General features: G+C 40.5%; 1 protein-coding gene across 6 annotated transcripts in view; it reads right to left on the reverse strand.

The window, feature by feature from the left end:
- The window catches only part of CREB5 (cAMP responsive element binding protein 5), a 536,752-nt gene that overhangs the window by 284,317 nt on the left and 228,841 nt on the right, over positions 1-23,594 (reverse strand). The gene's annotated exons all lie outside the window — the stretch shown is intronic.

The raw sequence follows: 23,594 nt of genomic DNA on the forward strand, positions 1-23,594 counted from the left end.
GACTCACTCCCAGCGGCCTTCTGTCCCTCCCTGGCCCCGGCGGGGTCCAGCCTGAGGCCTCCCAGGACATGTCCCCATCAAGCTCTCTCTGCCAAACAATTTTCTTTTATAGTTATCTTAAAACTGACCTTCGTTTTAGTTGGCCAATGCAAGAGAAAAGGCCTTTTCTCATCAGAAATGTTTGCCATTGGGGAATACTTCCTGTGATATCCAGGCATTCTCTCAGTTGGATGAATGACAGATTTGGATAACCCTTCTCTTCCAGACCTAAGCTATGGAAGAATCAAGCAAGAAAATGTAATCTAATGTAATCTCAGAGCTATGATGGCTGAGTTCAAATCCCATCTCCATCATTTACCAGTGTGGGTCTTTGAGCAAGTTTTGCACAAACTTCTCCATGCCTGTTGTATTTAGCAGCAAAATGAGGACAATAATGATGTTATCTGCTGCATAGGAGGATTTAGAGGCTTACATGGGTTAAATCTAAAATGCTTAGAATAGGACTTGGCAATATGCCTGATGAGAGTAGCCATTCTTATTGTCTTAATGAATGAACTCCTTGATTTCTTTATCTAAGAAGTGAGAATGATAAACCTTCTAACAAGAATCAAATTAAATTCTGCCTTTGAAAGTTCTTTATAAATCACGAAACACTCTGCACATATAGCAAATGCCTGCTGTTGTTTTGAAGAGAAACTTGCAATGTCTAAATCATACCTGCCTTCCTATTGCAAGGAATTTCTTCTTTCTCATTAAATCAAGAAAGAAATTCATTTATATTCATATCTCCAGCCTAATTCCATCAGTAGCTTGTTATTCAGGAATTAAGGGGTTGAAAATGTTGTCTAACCAGGGCTGGGTATTAACCCAAGGCCTGATAGGCCTCTACCTCCCAGGGGAAGTTCCCAGAAACTGTGCTTGCTGGCTCAGGAGGCATGTTCCAGCTACATGTGACTGTATCTCTGTATAGATCTAGAATCAAAGAGCCCTACCCATCCTGCAGGATTATCCAGACAAACCCAACAGGCAGCCTGGAGCCCTGAAAAGTAGGACACCCGTTTACCAGGTGGGTGGCTAGTCAGGGAAGCCTACAGCAAAACCACTCCTGAAATCAGAGCTGCATCTATAGATAAGCAGATAAGTTGACATAGGGTAAAAAAATAGAATCCTGAGTTTGAATGAAATGTCATTTTACAGGGTGAGTGGGAGTGCAGTTGGTACCATTGAGGGAAACTTTTCAAGATTTCCTCCTTTTTCTTGAGCTATGTCTCGGGTTGCATCATGTTCTCACCAGAGACAACACATGGACACCAAGCTCTAATGTTCTTTAAGAAAGACACAGATACCAATGGGAACACTTGCTTCCCACATCTTTTCCCGCCTCACTGTGTGTCCCCCAACCCCTAACTGTCCTCTCCCCACAGCTTCTCCAGCTGAAGTTCTACCAGATTTTCCACATTCAGGTCCAAAGCCATTTCCTGTACTAAGCTGCCCCACAATCCTCCACTCAGAAGGAATCTCTTCCTACCAAGTTCTCATAAAGCTTTCATTGTATGCCTTTAAGGCAGTGCCATCAAAGTTTGCCTCATTGCGTGAGTTGTATAAAATGTCTCTGCCTTCCTAGCTCATAAGGAACTGCTTCTTGCCATCACCGTGTCATCATGACACCTATACCACATGCTGCTCAAAGGAGTCATTCAATAAATATTCATTCAGTGAATAAATATTTGTTGGTGATAATTAATTTGAACGGAGAACTTCATGGCCTCCAAGAAAGGTTCTGAACTTTTTAAATGGAGCACTGCTCTTTTTCCCCTCGCGATTATTCTTTAAGTTTATTTCATAACATCTCCTGCCAGGAACTGCTTACAGCTCCCCTTATTGAATTATTAAGTGCCAGGAGAGCACCAGCACCTTCTATGAGAAGAACTGGGTGAGACTGTGAAGAAGGAAAGCCCCACAGCTCCTGGGTCCAGAGTGAGAAGGGAGGCTTTATTTTTTTGCTGCCTCCATCACAAGCCAGTGTGCTTCAAATGGTAGATTTGGGAATTGTGTTTTCTGCTCTTCTTTCCCTGCTCACCCCTCTTGACCTTGGCCACCTTTAATGCACGTACCCAGGTGCACTGAGGAGAAAGCAGGCTCATTTCTTATTTGGAACCTGGGACTGCCCTCAAACTAGACTTCATACTTCTGGCCTATATTTATTCACCAGTTGAGTAGCTAAAAGGGAAATGGGGAAGCAGTGGAATAGGAGGGACAATTGATCAGATTTTGTCTTTGCAATTTGAGATCAGCATTATCATACTCTCTCAAAGGTGTTATTAAATATTCCCTATGCCAGCTCTACATATCAAAGAGGTTTTTCCATTGGGAAAATCCCAAATTTAGCTCTCAGGCATGTAGAATCCTATGTATAATCCTCATCCTTGTAGACGAGTTCTATAAAGACTTCCAGGCCGGGTGCAGGGGATCACACCTATAATCCTAGTACTTAGGGAGGCTGAGGTGGGAGGGTTGCTTGAGCTCAGGAGTTTGAGAAAAGAGTGGGCAACATAGTGAGCACCCATCTCTACAAAAAATGGAAAAATCAGCCTAGTGTAGAGGCATGTACCTGAGGGCCCAGCTACTCAGGAGGCTGAGGCATGAAGATCACTGGAGCCCAGGACTTTGAGGTTGCAGTGAGCCATGATGATGCCACTATATTGTAGCCCAGGTGACAGAGGAAGATCTTGTCTCAGAAAAAAAAAGAAAAAGGACTTCACAAATCTCAGTATCCTTTCTTCAAATTGCTGAATTTCAGGATAAGGCTTCAAGAATACTATTTCTAGGAGATTTCAAAAACATTATTGCCCACAATGCCCATCCCCAAGCTTCACACTTTATAGGAGCTCAAATAGTATAAACAACTGTTTGAAGAATAAAAGAAATGAACTATTGAATTAATAAGTAAAATAACATATTTTTAGAACAAACACTTAGCTCTTCTTGGTTATCAGATTACTAAATATCCTAACATAGACTTAAAAAAAATCACAAATGAAACCATAAAATATTTTTGCTAAAAGATACCTTAGTAATAGACTATATACAATTTTTAAAAGCCATAGCCTTATTTTTTCCCAAACAAAATATAAAAATCTGCTTCTGTGGTTGGAGTGTAGGAGAATCCTGAAGCCCACCAACTATGAGGAATTATACGGCCTGTCCAACGTCATACAGATTCCTGGGTTGAGCCAGAACTTTAGAAGAACCCTATTTTGAGGTTTTCTGCTACATGATACCTCCTCCTTTTATGGGTGAAGGATTGTGAGGTTTTATTTCCCACAGTTATTTCTGGGTATTCATTAGGTAAAGACCTCTCTGATGTTAAAATAAATGGGTCACAGACTTTGAGAAGTTCTGAACTAGATTTGAGAGTAACCACATAGCTGATGGAGAGAAGGTTCTCTTGAAAGAAGTATTCCAGCTAAGGAATGAAGAAGGAATGACAAATTGGGCTTTACCATTTTGCACTCTTTAAAGAAATATAGCCCAAAGAGAAAGACAAGCCAACTGCTGTCACCTCCTGGTAGAAGAGGACCACACCACACGGGAGGCATTCCTGCCACAATTTGAACTGGACTCCAGATCAAGCCTACCAATAATTTACTAATCACCTCCTGAAGACTTTTACCAGAGTTAGTGCAGAGGGCTCAGGCTCCCAACTGTGGACATCAAGTAGTATTTTTATACAAGAAAAATTTTTTGTCTGATGGAAGCCACACCAGACCAGAACATAGAACTGACTGGTATAACCCAGTTACAACGTAAGAATAGGGAATAGGGGGAAAGGGAGGGGAGGGAGGGGGATTAATAGGATTACACCTGCAGTGCATCTTACAAGGGTATATGTGAATCTTAGTAAATTCTAAGATTAGAATTTAGGAATCTAATCTTTAGGAATATAAAGGTCTTAGCAAAATAACTAAGAAAATGCCAGGAAAGCTATGTTAACTAGTGTGATGAAAATGTGTCAAACAGTCTATGAACCAAGTGTATGGTGCCCCATGATCATACTAATGTACACAGCTGTGATTTAATAAAAAAAATAATAAAATAAAATAAAATAATAAAAAAAAGAACTGACTAGTGGTGGAGGTGAAATCTCATCAAAGAGAGCATGGTCTCAGTTGGTCTTGGTCTCATTACCCATGTTATGGGTGACAACAGCAGCTTTGGGTCTGCATGTTTTAGCTAAATTAAAAGATCATTCCATAGCCATAGGATCAAATCCCAGATGGAGAGCAGAAATGACTGCCATCTGAATAAGCTTTGTAATAATTCCTAAGACAGAACACTCCTGCAGTTGATTAGAACACTCCACCTAGCAAGAAACTATCCGGATTGATAGTTGCCCTTGAAGGTACACCCTGCTTGCACTTTGAACTAGAATTCCAAGCACCCTGAGCCCATTTCTAAATTACTGCTGGGCTCATTTACTAAAATTGAGATTTGGTGACACAGAGACATCAAGATTTTCACAAGAGCTTAATGAGCTTGCCAGCAAGATTCTGGTCTACGAGTCATTAAATATCAAATACAAATTTCAAGAGACTCTGGTCAGGTAATGACCAGTAATTGGTGGGTAAAATCAACGCAAGAGGAGTGATCCCATGGCTTACCTCAAACTTTGCCCTTCAGAAACCCAAATTCAATGCAGCTATAATTCTTTATTCAATCCACATAAGGTCAGAATGATCTTTCACTGTGGACATAATGACTTGATGATTGGACACCTATGAGTCATAGGTGGCCCTTTGTAAAGAGTGGGAGGCTCCAGCTGGTGGCGCTGCGTTAGGTCACCTGTAAGCCTCAGTCAAGTTTCTTGCTCTCTTCTGCCTCCGGCTTCTGTCTTCTGTCTGAGTCTGGGGCAGGCGCTGTCCCTGGCTCACCAAGGGCCTTCAGTTTCAGGTCCCAGCTATTAATTACAATGAACCTCAAAAATTCTTAGACCCTCACATGTTTGCAATGAGACTTTTTTTCCAAGAGGGGAAAAATATTTTTAGTTCTTGGCCAAAACAAGCAAAAATGCTCAAAATCTTAAAATAGTGGGGGCCCACTACTTTATTAATGATTTGCTGAGGCATAAAATTAAACTGTTTTCCTCTGTAGCTCCAGAAAGCAGGAATACACACATTTATCAATTAGAATACTCTACAACAGATGTTCTATTGGATACACTCATCCTTTGGGTAATTCCAAACTCCTGTGTAGAGGTTAGTGTCTTTTCCTGTAATGACTACATGCTGGGAATGAATTAAAATTACCAAAATTTTCAATACATCTTTGAGAAGGGTTAAGCACAAAAATGCCATTAAACAATGAGGGGATTTGTATGTGAAACATTACACTCTTTGAACGTTTTTTGAGAAAGTTACTCTCTTCTTTCCCCTCCGACTAATAACAATTCAACATTATTTAACATAATCCTACTGACAGGTAATTTCTGACATTAAATTTATTACCAGCGTGCCCTTTGAGGGCATGTTTCACTATTAATATTTCCTTTTAAAAGCTATAGCATACGTTAGGTTCTCGTACAGCATTTCCCCTATGTTTTCCTTGGAAACCCCTACTTTCTGTGGTATTTTACATTGCCCAAGTCTAATTTAACTGTATCCTTAGAGACACATGCACATACACACACTCCTTTTCTTCCAATGGCCAGGAATATGCTTAATATTAAAACATTATTGGGGTTACCTATAACAGAATAAACAACATGAATATAGCATAAAGTTTTAAAACTGTTTCCTGTACCTAACTGAGTATGTGACTGGATGAGTGACAGGGTTTGAATCTACCATGATCATTCTGAGAAGCGAGAGAGCTGTGGATTGTGGATATTGTCCATATAGGGCCAGTAAGACCTGCAAACAGATGCCCTGATTGATGCCCTGGGGGGCTGTCCACCATGCAGGACGTACGAGACTGTTCAGAACATATTTGTGATTCTGACTCCTTGAGAGAATTGATTTTTTTTTTTAACCTGGTGAGTCAGCACAAAGCCAGGTATTTCCCTACCTGTGTTAACCATACAAGGGCATTGCTACCTGGAGAGTTAAGTCATCTGCCCCAGAAGGAAACACACACCATCTTCTGCTTTTCCTGGAACAGATTTTTACTGGCATCATGAGTTCATAGGCTACAGGTGACTGTGTGGCCTCCTACCTGTGAGGAGTATCATCAAACTGGCTACCTGGCTACAAAGTAGCAAGGGGACAGGAGAAAGTAACCTTTCTTTTCTTTTCTTTGTAATTTTAGGGAGGTCAGGTTTGTTGAGTCACAATTTGCATATCATAAAATTTACCCTTTAATACACAGTTATGTGCAATTTGACAAATGGATACAGTCATGTAACTATAGCTGCAACCAAGATACAAAACAGTTCCATCACCCAAAACATTCCCTTGTCCCTCCCTTTATAGTTAATCCCTCTCCCCACACCACATTTATATTTTAAATTCATATTCAGATAAATTACCACAGAGGCATAGATTTATCTGCAGATTGATTCATGAACTTCTTTGTAACTTGTTCTTAGTATAGTGGTGGGATTTAGTGGTGACAAGCTCTGGGACCCTCAATACCACCAAAAGATTGAGAACATATTGGGAGAGACCTATTAGCACACTTTTGTCCTAATGGGTCACCTGCTTTAACGGAGAAATATGCAGGAATAATTCTACAGGTAAATTTTTAACTTCCTAACTCTTCTTCTAAGTTTAAGAGGAAAACTTATATTTTCCCCTTAAGTTTAAGGAGAAGATGGTTCCCTTAAGTCTCTCATCTCACATTCCCTTATCTGGGCCGGTGCCTCCCCCCCACACACAGCAACACACATATACAACTCTCTCACAGCCACACACACAAAACAGAGGCAATACAAAACTGCCAAGGCAGTCTGTCCTTCATGGTAGCCATTAAATCCCAAGGCCACTGACTGGACCTTCCAGATCACAACTGTGCAGAAGTCTGCAGTGAAAGTCCTCTATCCCGAGAAGCTGGAACTTATCCAAGGTCCTTGCACATTAGGGAAGAGTTAAATTTCTTGGTTACTGGGCCATTAGCAGCTCAGCCATCCATTTTTCATTTGAAGAAACCTTTTTAAAGGTTGAATTCTTATCTTCGGGAGGCCTGTAAATACAGTTCTTGTGTTTTCATTGGGTTTATTTAGCCTGGGGATTTAGGTTCCTCTGTTTAGGTAGTAAATTTTCCCCTTTGTGTGAATGTATGTGGTTAATATACTTAAAAATCTATCAAACAAGGCTAACAAAAAATGCAGCTGCTTTACACAGCAGTTTTTGGCAAGAATATAGTCACTCAGAATGGCTGTGTGGTGCTTATAATTGAATTGTGGTCACTAAGCCCAATGCTATCAATTTCTGTAAAAACCCAAAGCCAGATACCTCTGGGCATGCCTTTACCATGCTCCCTCTGGTCCATTCCTCTAGCTGCCAGCTCCCTCCTTAACCCAGCTGGCAGGGAGGGACACAGAAAGAGCCCCAAGATGAACAGGAGACGCTGCTGCAGCCTTGAGACATACATCACCAAAGTTCTGCTTCAGAGCTTGGAAGGACAGACAGAAGACAGACGGCTTGAGTTACACTTCTCCAGAAGCCAGGGAAGGAGAAGCTGCTCAGAAGAGAAAAGCCACAAAGTTTCCTCTGAGATGCCCCTGGAAGACTTCCAACTCTTGGCTGGGAACTACCCTGACATTTAGCCACTTGAATCAACATTGTCTGACACACCGGCCACAGGATCCAGGCCCTTGATCAGCATAGCAGTAACTCAGACCATCGGTGGTCCACTAGCTGACCTCTTCTTCTCCCTCCTCTGACCTGGTGTGCCCATCTCTCTACCTCAGCACTTGCGTGAGAGCCCTGTCAGCCACAGGTTAGCGTGCTGGAGGGCTGTGGGTTGCGTGCAATAAGCACACAGCCTCTGCAATCCAGACAGAGTACACCGCCCCGTGTACCCCATGTACCACTCTCCACAAGGGAACCTTGGGCACGCCAGATTTGAGCCAAAGGAAAAAAAAACTCATTGAAAAGAAACATGGTGGGAGGAAAGAAAATAAAATCCTTCCACACAACTCTCCCTAATCTGAAGACAAAACAAAAATAAAAATACACACAAGAGGTTTGTTCTATTTTAAAACAATCTTTTAAAAAAATCATGCTAATGGATACGAAAATATTTTCTATTCATTCCAGTGATTACATTCATTCAACAAATATTATCCTAAAGAGGCACTTGCTGAGGCTGGGCGTCTATAAATCAGCGGCTAGGGTGCCAGCCACATACACTGGAGCTGTCAGGTTCAAATCCAGCCTGGGCCTGCTAAACGACAATGACAACTACAATCAAAACATAGCCGGGCGATGTGTTGGGCACCTGTGATCCCAGCTACTCAAGAAGGCTGAGGCAAGAGAATTGCTTAAGCCCAGGAGTTTGAGGTTTCTGTGAGCTGTGACGCCACGGCACTCTACTCAGGGTGATAGCTTGAGACTATGTCTCAAAAAAAAAAAAAAAAAAAAAAAGATTTTGAAGTATTTCTTCTTTTTCTATTATCTATAAGATTAGGCGTGATCTGTTTTTCAAAATTATCTTTTAATTTTATTTATAAATATTGTCTATTTTTTGAGACTTAAAAAGAAAATAAGAAGAAGTTAACTGATGACTCCATACTGAATCTTGGAGTCAAAGCATTCTATAATAGACATACTCTTATTTGACAACATGAATGTTACTTCCTTTGCATTATTATTATTATTATTATTGCTTAATATTTCGATGTAGCAATTGATTCCTTTTCTGATTGTATTTATGTTCATTTGTTCTTTACGAGGTTTTGTTTCTAGTCCTTATCTTAAACATTGTTCTTGTTATTAAATTTTAAGCCTTTTTAATTTTGTGAAGGAAAAAAATGGAAACCTAATAAATACATGTATATGTAAAAAAAAAAAAAAAACCAAGAGGCACTTGCTGAATGTAACACTATTACCAGGGCCACATAAGCAAAGGGCTTTAGACTCAACCACTATCCTAGAGAAAATTCTGCTTCAAACGTGCTTCATATAAACTCTGAGATCTTCCCTGTTTAAGGCTTTTTAGATTCATAAGGCACCACTGAAACAGCACATCATTTTCTCATGTGGCAGCAAAGTGAATCCAGCCTGCTGTTTGTGACTGGACCCTCCTGTCAGTGAGGGAGGGCAACAGAGATGCATTTGCACTTTCTGGTCCCTGGAAGGTCTCATTATGACCCTGGTGCATGTATGTAAACACTCCCGTGCTCCTCCCATTCAAGAGACATTCCATGCAAAGCCTTTCCTTTTCCTGTTTCTCATTGCCTTCAGTCTTGGGCCCTACGTGTTACTTACACATTGCTTGATTAGTTTTATCCACAAGATCAGATTTCTTAGCTATTAGTTAAAAGTTGCCATTTTGTTACAATCTCTCTAAAGTGGGTCCAAACAAGATGATCAGAAAATCACAACTTTAAGTTGATTAAATAAAATAAACAAAAGAAATTATAGGTAAAATAAAAGCTATCAGAACAGTGGATAGTAGAAACTGGGAAGTGTAGGGGAAGAGAGGGTTGGGGAGAGATTTGTTACAAGATACAAAATTACAGCTGGTTGGGGGGAATAAATTCCAGTGTTCTACCACTGTGGGATGACTATAGTTAAAAATGATACATAGTTTCAAATAGATAGAAAGAAAATATTATATGTTCCCAAGACAAAGGAATAACCAATGTTTGAGATCATGGATAAATTTATTACCCTTATCTGATCACCACACTGGTGGTGTGTGTGTGTGTGTGTGTGTGTGTGTATTACTATGTACCCCATAAATCTGTACAATAAGTGTCAATAAGAAATAAAGTAAATAAAGTTTTTAGAAAAGAAATCACAAATTTTATATTTGTCTCTAGAATCAAATTAGAGAAATGACAGTCTAGTTTTTCCAAAAGATAATTAAGTTTGTTATCAGATAACCCATATCTGTGTCTGTTCCTGAGCCAATTAAAAAGAAAAGGGAATAAAAGGCATAGAGAAGGAAAAGCAGTGCTAAACCTAACAGAATTTGCAGAGAATGAATAGGAACAAGTTCTGATTAAGAGCATTTTGGGACTATGGCCCAGGGTAGTGGCTCATGCCTATAATCCTAGCACTCAGGGAGCCTGAGGCAAGAAGATTGCTTGAGATCAGGACTAATCTGAGCAAGAACCAGACCCTATTTCTACTAAAAATTGAAAAATTAGGCGGGCATTGTGCAGGTCACACCTATAGTCCCTGGTACCCAGGAGGCCAAAGCTGGAGGATCACTTGAGCCTAAAAGTTTGAGATTGCTATGAGCTAGGTGGATGCTGCTGTACTCTACCCAGAGCAATATGTCTCAAAACAAACAAACAAAAAACCCCCATAACATTTTATGATTGAGAAGCAGAGGGAAGTAAGTGGGTAGGTGCCATTTCTGATTGCTGAGGACCCCTGAAAACAGGGGTCCTCATACTTTCCTGAGCAAGTACAGAAGTATCTTCCAAGAAGGTCATACAGAGGTGTGATTTGAATTAAGAGGATGTGGGTGTCACGTCAGGTAAATTATTCATGTTTTTTCAGAAGAACAGCAATAAAATTAATACCAATTTTTTACCACACAGGTATAGATATTCTAAAGAATGGAATATAAACATTTCTAATTAAGTAGAAAAATATTCACAGTGAGAATAATTGTCTTTCAGTGATATTTCATGGAAATTTTAATCTTACCAAATGTAAAAAGTGGTGGTCGCTGTCAAAATCTGACACAACCGTTTCCTCTGTATTGAGAATAAGACTCAAGGACAATCAGAAAGTGGCAGGAAAACTTTTCAAACCTCATTCTAACTGCAATTTTTAAAACATCAACTTTATTACATAATTACATAATAAAATGTATCCATTTCAAGTGTACAGTCATTGAGTTTTAGCAAATGGATACACCCGGGTAGCCACTAACACAATCAAATATAAGAAATTTTCATCACTCTCCAAATTCTCTCACAATCCTTCACAGCTAGTCCCCCTCAACTGATCTGCTTTTTGTCCGTACAGAACATTTTGTCTGTTCCAGAGTTTCACATAAGTGGAATCATATCCATTGGCCTCTTTTGTGCCTGCTTCTCCAATCTCAATTTTGCCAAACCCACCTTGTTGCTCTAAACCTGACCCCCTTACTCCTCCATCTCACAGTCAGGAAGTCAGCTTCAACTCTGATAACAAGGCCAGAGATGGACCAGTGCCATTTTTGAGAAAGTTGCTAAAATAGCAGGAAACCAGGAGCAGGAAGCAGTAAAGGTCAATTTCAGTTCATTTCCTTTTGGAGTATTAATTTAGCACATTGTTTGGGTTTCCCCAAAAAGATATTTTTGGAATAAGGGAATTCCAAGCACAAAGGCCAAAAATAAAAAATAACAAGACTCGTTAGATATCTTTACCACATATGATAAAATGTTATCACCTCTTTGACTAAACAGATGTGAGATACGTGCTTGATGATGCAATCAGAGGAAGAAATGAGTCTTTTTCCAATATCTAGAAGAATTCAGGCAAAACAGAAATATAATGCAATTGTGGAATATTTACGAATCTACCAAGATTACTGTCACTTAAAGTAAGATTTTCCTGGGTTTATAAACATCAGTAGTTTATCTACTTCCATTTAACACCAACACAAATGCTTTCTTTTCCTTGTTAGGATAAGGCAAAATGGTATCCAGTTCTCTTTATGAACCTGGTCCTCTCTATAAAAATCATCCCAGTGTTAGAAGAATCCAAATTATTAAAATTATTAATTTTTCTTTTTTTTCTGATGTCCTTTAATGCCTTCCTCTATGATTTGACTCTTTCTTCTTTCTTTTTTTTTTTTTTTGAGACAGAGTCTCACTATGTCACCCTGGCATGCTGTGGCGTGCTGTGGGGTCACAGCTCACAGCATCCTCAAACTCTTGGCCTTAAGTGATTCTCTTGCCTCAGCCTCCTGAGTAGCTGGGACTACAGGTGTCTGCCACAATGCCTGGCTATTTTTCGTTGTTGTTGTAGTTGTCATTGTTGTTTAGCAGGCCTGGGCCAGGTTTGAACTCACCAGCCCAGGTGTATGTGGTCAGCACCATAACCAGTGAGCTACAGGTGCCGATCTGACTCTTTTTTCTTTAATAAGAAAAGGCATAAAAAAAAAAATAAGAAAAGGCATAAAGAGTTCTGTGTCTAAGTCCTCATATAAACCATCAAGTCCTGGGATCTAATTTCCTCTAAGCCACTGTCACATACTGACTGAAAGAGAACATATTAACTCCTCCATGTTCCTGATATATCATTCAATTTACATGTTTATTTTTTGAAATAAAGTAAAGGGATAGTTAAAAATGATTCATTTGAGGGGACGGAGACAAGATGGCTGACTGAAGCCAGCTTTCCAAAGAGGCTCCCGTCCAGAAGGAGAGTTAAAGGACAGAAATTTAGCAAGTAACCGGATGGATTTGAGCTGCACCAAGAGAGAAGGTTGAAGAACGCACATAGACCCCGCTTAGGCGAGCTGCAACCCCAAGGATACAAACAAAAGGTACAAAATCCATCACCAAGTGGACAGGAGTCCCCTCCCCCATGAGAATAGCTGGGAGTGCCCCACAAACAAACGAGCAGAGTTCAAAGTTCCTCCCACTATACTCCACAGGATAGATCCTCTAAAAACTGGACCTACCTTCCCTACTAGGGTGCCATGGCATTCTCCTGCCAGGTATAAAACTGTATAAAACTATATATATTCTCTACCTGCAACTCTGAGCTCCCAGCACTCCTCTCCACTCTCACTCTGAGGTCTGGAGGCCTGTCCCCCAGGAGTCCAGATCCTTGGGTGATTTCTCGAGGGGTGTGGACAGTGACTAAACTACATCTGGTCAGTGCTGACTCTGGGGTACAGGAGTGAGGAGAGGACGGTTGGCTGAGAGGGAACCACACCAGAGTGGCGGTGCCCCCGAGGCACAGAGCAGCAGCTGTCTTTTAGCAAAAATAGGGCTCACTCCCGGATATTCTGAAGCCACACCCCCTGTCTCCCTGGGCAACCAAAGGAGCCTGGGCATCTACTCAGGTGGCAACCACCATGGAACAGATCTGGGATGGAAATGCAGGCCCCATGAGAAAGGGTTTGCCTGAAGTGGTACCAGCCTGGGTGGACCATGGGGACTAGAAACGCACGTGCAGAGCTGGGAAGTTCTCAGGGTGAGGCTGACCCAGAGGACTGCTTTACTGAGCCTAATACTCACCGGCCCTCAGGGGATCATCACCCTATAGACAAAGGAAGACAGGAGGCTAGAACTGACAGGAAACAGAATACAAACCTGCAGGAGCAAAGACAGGGCCTGAGGTGCAGGCTCTGGGAACTCAAAACAGCTTCTCTTCTGCAGGGGAATTTAGCAGGGACAGAAACAAATTCCTGCAAAGTTGTTCTGTCAGTAACATCAATCAGGGGTGGGGCTAGAACTGAGTGAACACCCCCAAGCCTCCATCAAGCACCCGAGGTTGTGAGTCCTCACCTCCCCCTGCTAGATAGAAGCAGAGTGCAGTGGCCTGGCTGAGCACAAATAGATTTCCTTGTGATTCAGGAAGCTGCAAACCCCTGGAGTATCTATTCACAACAGGCAACAGGGTCAAAGCCCTGCGGGACTATCAGTGACTGGGTGTGACAGAGGTGCAAGGTGGGGAAGGAGGCATCAATCTTCCCAGACTGATCTATTTGCTGGGTGGGTCCTCCTGACTCCACGGAGCCCTGGAACAAGCGCTATCAGAGTAGTCACCAGACCACTGCGATCCAGTTGCCAAAGACTTTTAAACTCTCCCTGACTGAGAAAATTGATTTGGAAATTTTGAACTGAGCCACTCGCCCAAGGACTATTCAGGTGGTGCCCTGGGTGTGTGGTTGTAGGAAGGTTTGATTTTCCTTTTCCAATTGTTGTCTGTGGGGGATGGGGTGACTTAATTGCTGGTATTTCTCCACAGCTGAGACTTCAACCCAGAGTAACTGTTTCACTAGGGTCAGACAGAGACCAACTGAAAACAAGACAGAACCACTTAGCCCCACCGCACTGAACAGGGCCCCAGTTTCTCAAGCCATAGCACTGTACAGGTCCTTGACAAAGCTCCAGGGGAAAAATCAAATGGTGTAAAACAATCATGGGGAGGAATCAGAGGAAAAACTCTGGTAACATGAATAACCAGAATAGATCAACCCCACAAAGGAAAGATATGGCACATGTAACTTAAGATCCCATTCATAAACAGCTGGCCAAGATGTCAGAAATCGAATTTAGAATTTGGATTGCAAACAAGATTAATAGAATGGAGGAAAATTTGGAATTAGAAATTCAAGCAGCAATTCAAAAGTCAGAATTAAAATTCGAGGAGAAATTCTCAAGAATTTAACGAATTTAAACACAAAAGCACCAAAGATTTTGATGCACTGAAGCAAGAATTTGCAGCCCACAAAGATCTGAAAAATACAATAGAATCCCTCAGTAACAGAGTGGACAAAGCTGAAGAAAGGATTTCTGACATTGAAGACAAAGCCTTTGAACGCTCCCAAACTCTCAAAGAGGAAGAGCAATGGAGAGCAAAAATGGATCATTCTCTCAGAGAGCTCTGGGATAATTCAAACAAGGTTAATATCTGCCTCATTGGAATCCCTGAAAGTGATGAAGTGGCCTCACTGGGCACAGAGGCCCTTCTCCATGAAATTATGAAAGAGAATTTTCCAGACAAGCCAAGAGATTCTGAAATTCAGATAGCAGACAGCTTCAGAACCCCAGCATGACTCAATCCCAGTAAGACATCCCCCAGGCATAAAATAATTAACTTCACTAAAGTTAATATGAAGGAGAAAATTCTCAAAGCAGCCAGATGTAAGAAATCCATTACGTACAAAGGAAAGAATATTAGAATGACTGCAGATCTCTCTGCTGAAACTTTTCAAGCCAGAAGAGGGTGGTCACCGACTTTTAACCTCCTAAAGCAAAATAACTTTCAACCCCAGATCCTGTATCCAGCTAAACTGAGTTTCAATTATAATGGAGAAATTAAATACTTTAATGACATTCATATGTTGAAGAAATTTGCCATAACCAAACCAGCTCTTCAGGATATTCTCAGACCTATCCTCCATAATGACCAGCCCAATCCTCTACCACAAAAGTAAACTCATTCGGATACTTTTGATCAAACTCCAACTTCCACAGTGGTGAAAGAATTAAAAATGTTCACTGGACTTTTGAAAAACTCGATACCCAAAATTTTACCAGACTTATCAATATTCTCCATTAATGTGAATGGCTTTAACTGTCCTCTAAAGAGGCACAGGTTACCTGACTGGATACAAAAACTCAGGCCAGATATTTACTGCATACCAGAGTCACATCTTACCTTAAAAGACAAATATAGACTCAGAGTGAAAGGATGGTCATCCATATTTCAGGCAAATAGTAATCAGAAAAAAAGCAGGTGTTGCAATTTTATTTGCAGATACAATAGGCTTTAAACCAACAAAAGTAAGGAAGGACAAGAAGGGTCACTTCATATTTGTTAAGGGTAATACTCAATATGATGAGATTTCAATTATTAATAACTATGCACCCAACCAGAATGCACCTCAATTTATAAGAGAAACTCTAACAGACATGAGCAACTTGATTTCCTCCAGCTCCATAATCGTCGGAGATTTCAACACTCCTTTGGCAGTGTTGGATCAATCCTCCAATAAGAAGCTGAGCAAAGAAATTTTAGATTTAAACCTAACCATCCAACATTTGGATTTAGCAGACATCTAAAGAACATTTCATCCCCCCAAAACTGAATACACATACACATACCCACGAAACATACCCCAAAATCAATCACATCTTAGGTCACAAGTCTAACCTCAGTAAATTTAAAGGAATAGAAATTATTCCTTGCATCTTCTCGACCACCATGGAATAAAAGTTGAGCTTAGTAACAACAGGAATCTGCACACTCATACAAAAACATAGAAGTTACATAACCTTATGCTGAATGATAGCTGGGTCAGAGATGAGATTAAGAAGGAAACTGCCAAATTTTTGGAACAAAACAACAATGAAGACATGAATTATAAGAACCTCTGGGATACCTCAAAGGCAGTCCTAAGAGGGAAATTTATAGCACTGCAAGCCTTCCTCAAGAGAATGGAAAGAGAGGAAGTTAACAAGTTAATGAGACATCTCAAGCAATTGTGAAAGGAAGAACATTCCAACCCCAACCCAGTAGAAGAAAAGAAATAACCAAAATTAGAGCAGAATTAAATGAAATTGAAAACAAAAGAATTATACAACAGATCAATAAATCAAAGAGTTGGTTTTTTGAAAAGGTCAATAAAATAGATAAACCTTTGGCTAACCTGATCAGGAAAAAAGTAAAATCTCTAATCTCATCAATCAGAAACGACAACGACGAAATAACAACAGACTCCTCAGAAATTCAAAAAATCCTTAATGAATTTTACAAGGAAATTTATTCTCAGAAATATAAAAATCTGAAGGAAATTGACCAATACGTGGAAGCATGTCACCTTCCAAGACTTAGCCAGAATCAAGTGGAAATGTTGAACAGGCCCATATCAAGTTTAGCCTCAACCATACAAAACCTCCCTAAAAAGAAAAGCCCGGGACCAGATGGCTTCACATCAGAATTCTTCCAAACCTTTAAAGAGGAATTAGTACCTATATTACTCAACCTGTTCCAAAAGGTAGAAAAAGAAGGAAGACTACCCAACACGTTCTACAAAGCAAACATCACTCTGATCCCCAAACCAGGAAAAGACCCAACAAGAAAAGAAAATTATAGACGAATATCACTAATGAATATAGATGTAAAAATATGCAACAAGATCCTAACAAACAGAATCCAGCAACACATAAAACAAATTATACATTATGACCAAGTCGGTTTTATCCCAGGGTCTCAAGGCTGGGTCAATATACGTAAAACATACACAAATTAAAAAACAAAGACCATATGATTCTCTCAATTGAAGCAGAAGAAGCTTTTGATAATATCCAGCATTCCTTCATGATCAGAACACTTAAGAAAATTGGTATAGAAAGGACATTACTTAAACTGATAGAGGCCATCTACGGCAAACCCACAGCCAATATCGTATTGAATGGAGTTAAATTGAAATCATTTCCACTCAGATCAGGAACCAGACAAGGCTGCCCATTGTCTCCACTGCTCTTTAACATTGTAATGGAAGTTTTAGGCACCACAATTAGGGAAGAAAAGGCTATCAAGGGTATCCATATAGGGTCAGAAGAGATCAAACTTTGGCTCTTCACAAATGATATGATTGTATATCTGGAAAACACCAGGCATTCTACTACAAAACTCTTAGAAGTGATCAAGGAATACAGCAATGTCTCAGGTTACAAAATTAATATTCATAAATCGGTAGCCTTTATATATACCAACAACAGTCAAGCTGAAAAAACAGATAAGCACTCTATTCCATTCACAGTAGTGCCAAAGAAGATGAAATATTTGGGAGTTTATCTAACAAAGGACATGAAAGATCTCTATAAAGAGAACTATGAAACTCTAAGAAAAGAAATAGTTGAAAATGTTAACAAATGAAAAAAACATACAATGCTCATGGCTGGGAAGAATCAACATTGTTAAAATGTCCATACTACCCAAAGCAATATACAATTTTAATGCAATCCCTATTAAAGCTCCACTGTAATACTTTGAAGATCTTGAAAAAATAATACTGCATTTTATATGGAATCAGAAAAAACCTCAAATAGCCAAGACATTACTCAGAAATAAAAACAAAGCAGGAGAATCACGCTACCAGACTTCAGACTATACTATAAATCAATAGTGATCAAAACAGCATGGTACTGGCACAAAAACAGGGAGGTAGACGTCTGGAACAGAATAGAGAACCAAGAGATGAGTCAAGCTACTTACCATTATTTGATCTTTGACAAGCCAATTAAAAACAATCAGTGGGGAAAAGATTCCTTATTTTGCAAATGGTGCTGGGTGAACTGGCTGGCAACGTGTAGAAGACTGAGACTGGACCCATACTTTTCACCATTAACTAAGATAGACACTCACTGGATTAAAGATTTAAACTTAAGACATGAAACTATAAAAATGCCAGAAGAGAGTATAGGTAAAACCCTTGAAGAAATCAGTCTGGGTGAGTATTTCATGAGGAGGACCCCCCAGTCAATTGAAGCAACTTCAAAAATACACTACTGGGACCTGATCAAACTAAAAAGCTTCTGCACAGCCAAGAACACAGTAAGTAAAGCCCTCAGAATGGGAGCCCTCAGAAACATATTTGCAGGTTATGTTTCTGACAAAGGTTTAATAACCAGAATTCACAGAGAACTCAAACGTATAAGCAAGAAAAGAACAAGTGATCCCATCACAGGCTGGGCAAGGGACTTGAAGAGAAACTTCTCTGAAGAAGACAGGCACATGGCCATATGAAAAAATGCTCATCATCTTTAATCATCAGAGAAATGCAAATCAAAACTACTTTGAGATATCACCTAACTCCAGTAAGATTAGCCCATATCACAAAATCCCAAGACCAGAGATGTTGGTGTAGATGTGGAGAAAAGGGAACACTTCTACACTGCTGGTGGAATGCAAATTAATACATTCCTTTTGGAAAGATGTTTGGAGAACACTTGGAGATCTAAAAATAGATCTGCCATTCAATCCTATAATTCCTCTACTAGGCATATACCCAGAAGACCAAAAATCATATCATAACAAAGATATTTCTACCAGAATCTTTATTGCAGCCCAATTTATAATTGCTAAGTCATGGAAAAAGCCCAAATGCCCATCGATCCACGAATGGATTAATAAATTGTGGTATATGTATACCATGGAATATTATGCAGCCTTAAAGAAAGATGGAGACTTTACCTCTTTCATGTTTACATGGATGGAGCTGGAACATGTACTTCTTAGTAAAGTATCTCAAGAGTGGAAGAAAAAGTATCCCATGTACTCAGCCCTACTATGAAACTAATTTATGGCGTTCACATGAAAGCTATAACCCAGTTATAACCTAAGAATAGGGGGAAGAGGGAAAGGGAGGGGAGGGAGGGGGGAGGTGGGCGGATGGAGGGTGTTTGTTGGGATTACACCTGCAGTGCATCTTACAAGGGTATATGTGAAACTTAGTAAATGTAGAATGTGAATGTCTTAACACAATAACTAAGCAAGTGCCAAGAAGGCTATGTTAACCACTATGATGAAAATGTGTCAAACGGTCTATAAAACCAGTGTATGGTGCCCCATGATCACATTAATGTATACAGCTATGATTTAATAATAAAAAAATGATTCATTTGAGAGTAATGTTTGTCATTAAGAATCCTTCTGCTTCAGAAAAATAATCTTTATCCCAGTGTTAGGGTTATTTAAATCTATGAAATTTTAGTAGACAATAAAATCTAGGATATGAAACAGAAAATATCCAACACAACATGTTGAATATTTTGAGATATCCAAGAAGAAATACAGAGAGGGCTGTATTTGTGACTTTTTATTATCTTATTATTTTGTTTTATTATTTAATTAATATTTATCATGTCATTTTTTAGTGAGAAATTATCTATTAAATTCTTGCTCCCAATGGAGCAATTCCTTAACTGGGCCAATTATCTGACCATATGAAAGAATCAAGAATTAGGTTAATCCAACTACTACTAAAATAGAAATAATTATTTAAAAGAAGCAAGTTTTGATTCTTTTGAATGGAAAGTCAATGTGACACACCCTTAGTAAACAGTCTTGCCTTATATTATCTAGTTCTATAAGAAAAGAGCTTATACACCCTGTTAACCACGTATTCAAGGGATCCATGGCTGTAAAAATGATACCTTTACTGACATTTATCAAGGCTAATCTCTCATCCACATAAATATCTGATGGCAGAAAATAGACCCAGATTTTACCATCACCTTAGATTCCCTCAGATGTTTATGTCTAATATGAAGAGGAACATAATTTGCCATATTTCCCTGGTATGCAGAGGTGGTGGGATCTAGCGAAAAGACCACCCAAATGAAACTTTCACAGCTTGGTCTGATTCCTCCTTTCCTGTGCTGGTGACCTTGACTAAGTCATGAACCTTCTAGTCTTCTTTTCCCCTTTATAAGCTGAAGGGTGAGTGGTATCATTTAGGCCTTTCCTGGATTTTGAAAAACAAAAAAGATCTATATAAAATGGGTTGAAAACCATCAAGTGCCGCACAAATTTGGAGGATTAGTGTCCTCTGTCTGCTCCATAAGCACTCCCCTTAAACTTGTGAGACAACCAGCCCTCAGCCACACATCCCCTGAGGATACATTCTGCAAAAGCTATTTGTAGTCGCACCTTCATGAATATATCTATGTTACCTAAAGATCTCTAAAACCACAGCAAAACCTTCCACACTCAGTTTTCTAAATTAAAAGCACCACTGGCTATAACTTAATAACAAACTAAATAACTGACAAACTAAAACAAAGCTTATCAGGCATTGAGATAATGAAAAAAAATCCCAATTTAAAATATGGGAAGACAAGGGTCCCAGACAAACAGGTTATTATTCCTCCAAAACATCACATTCCCTGGAGCGCCTTCAAGTTAAAAGGATCATCTCACACCAGGATGCCACATGATGCACATTCAGACTGCAGCCAATCCTCCTTAGCAGCCACTGTCAACCAGGGCTTACTTTCCAAGTGGACAACTTCCACCCAGTTGGGTTATCCAAGTTCAGAGCAGCCTGCCGCATGCCAAAGCATCCACCTGTCTGTTTTGCCATCTGGCTGAGATAGGAAGGTTACAGGAATAGTGATGGGGAGCTGGTACCACATGGAACAAGGATTCAGATGAGGGACTGTCCAATTCTGTGCTACATGTGATCAAAACAAAACATATTAAATTATATGGGCTAAGTTCTCAAAGCCTGTAGGAAAATGACTGCATATTTTTTAAGAGTTTATCTAGGAAATTAAAGATGGTGGCCGAGTAATAGCTTCCCTTCAACTGGGAACAGCGAGTCCGGGGAGACAAGACTCCAGGCATCTCTGGCCGGTGGGATCTGCCTATAATCATCCCTTTGATGATACAGGGAGCCAGCAAGGGTCTCCTGGACCCCAAGAGGAGGACAAAAACAGTGGAAAACTGGCAAGTGGTTGCATGTGTTCGATCAACCTAATCACGCCAGCAACCGTAAGTACAAGCAGCAGTGAGATTGCAAACAGGAAAGGCCTTACCACTCAGTTGAACTGCCTTGGGGAGAGCTTGAGCAGGAGTGTGGAAAACTTTGGGCATTGTCTGGGGCCCCAGACTGAGCCACTGAGCTGGGTGCAGGAAGCCATTGTGAAAGAACTGCCTCGGCAAGTTCTGCCCTCAGGGTCTCAGAGCAAGGATTGGGCGGGTCAAAGTAACCTACTGACTGAGCAGCCTGAAGGCGGGGACTGAGCTGCCTTACAGCCTTAATCCTTAGGGGCAGAGTGAGACGGTTTTGGCACACTGGAGCCTTGGGCTGTTGCCCTGGGTAGAGTGCCATGACGTCACAGCTCATAGCAACCTCAAACTCCTGGGCTTGGCGCCGCCCAGACCTCCATAAGAGCTGTGCAGCGACCCCTGACCAGTGACCTGCACCCACTGGGCCTCTGCATTCCATGACCAGGAACTGCGGGAGCCACGCAACCCTGCGTCCTCCCTCCGATGTCCTCCCAGCTTCCACACTAGCCCGTTCATCTGGTCAGGGACTCTGGTAGCTGCGTGCCCTTTGGAGCCCTCCCTGCCTCTGCGCAGAGCTTCTCCTGGCCAGAGACTGCTGGAGCCTTGGGCTCTCTGTGTTAAAGTCACTGGGTGCCTGGCACTCCCAGAACCGTGCACACCACCCCCAGCCCTGTTGCTGGATCCGGTGTGTCACAAACCCGACCTGCTTCCACAACCAGAACTCCCTAGCTAGAGCAGCCCCAGAGGAACTACACAGAGTCACTCCCTACAAAGATCCAGCAACAATACTGGGGTCTAATCTTGAAGAGACACCTCCCCAACTCTGAGGACAGCCAGAGGCAATGGTGAAAAACAATCATGAGGTGAAATCAACAGAAAAACTCTGGCAATATGAATAATCAGAGTAGATCAACTCCCCCAAGGATCAATGGGGCAGAAACAGCACAAGACCCCATGCACAAACAAATAGCTGAGATGTCAGAAATTGAATTCAGGATGTGGATAGCAAATAAGATCGAATTAGAATTCCAAAAGTTGTCTCAAGAATTCAACGGATTCAAAGACCAAATGACCAAAGATTTCAACACATTGAGACAAGAAGTTGCATCCCTCAAAGATCTGAGAAACACAGTAGAATCCCTCAGTAACAGAATGGAGCAAGCAGAAGAAAAGATTTCTGACACTGAAGACAAAGCTTTTGAATGCTCCCAAACCCTCAAAGAAGAAGAGAAATGGAGAGCAAAGAACTCTCAGAGAGCTCTCAGATAATTTGAAGAAAACCAATATTCGTCTTATAGGGATCCCCAAAAGTGACGAAGTGGCTTCACAAGGCACAGAGTCCCTTCTCCATGAGATTATGAAGGAGAACTTTCCAGACATGCCAAGAGATTCTGAAATTCAGATAGCAGACGGTTTCAGAACTCCAGCACGACTCAACCCAAATAAGACATCCCCCAGACACATCATGATCAATTTCACTAAAGTTAATATGAAGGAGAAAATTCTGAAAGCTGCCAGACAAAAGAAAACCATTACCTACGAGGACAAGAATATCAGAATAACTGCAGATCTCTCTGCTGAAACCTTTCAAGCTAGAAGAAGATGGTCATCGACTTTTAATCTCCTAAAACAAAATAACTTTCAACCCAGGATCCTGTACCCAGCTAAACTGAGCTTCATTTGTGACGGAGAAATTAAATACTTCAACGACATTCACATGTTAAAGAAATTTGCCACAACTAAACCAGCTCTCCAGGACATTCTTAGACCTATCCTCCATAAAGACCAGCATAATTCTCCACCACAAAAGTAAACCCACCCAAAAAATTTTTGATCAAATTCCAACTTCCACAGTTGCAAAAGGATTAAAAATGTCCACCGGTCTCTCGAAAGGCTTATCAATACTCTCAATTAATGTGAATGGTTTAAATTGTCCTCTAAAGAGGCATAGGTTGGCGGACGGGATACAAAAACCCAAGCCAGATATCTGCTGCATCCAAGAATTGCATCTTACATTAAAAGACAGATATAGACTCAAGGTGAAGGGATGGTCATCTATATTCCAGGCAAATGGAAAGCAGAAAAAAGCAGGCGTGGCAATCCTGTTCACAGATGCAATAGGCTTTAAACCAACCAAAATAATTAAGGATAAGGATGGACACTTCATGTTTGTTAAAGGTAATACTCAATATGATGAGATCTCAATTATTAATATTTATGCACCCAACCACAATG

The sequence above is a fragment of the Nycticebus coucang genome, chromosome 11 (assembly GCF_027406575.1).
Source record: "Nycticebus coucang isolate mNycCou1 chromosome 11, mNycCou1.pri, whole genome shotgun sequence".
Lineage (NCBI taxonomy): Eukaryota > Metazoa > Chordata > Mammalia > Primates > Lorisidae > Nycticebus > Nycticebus coucang.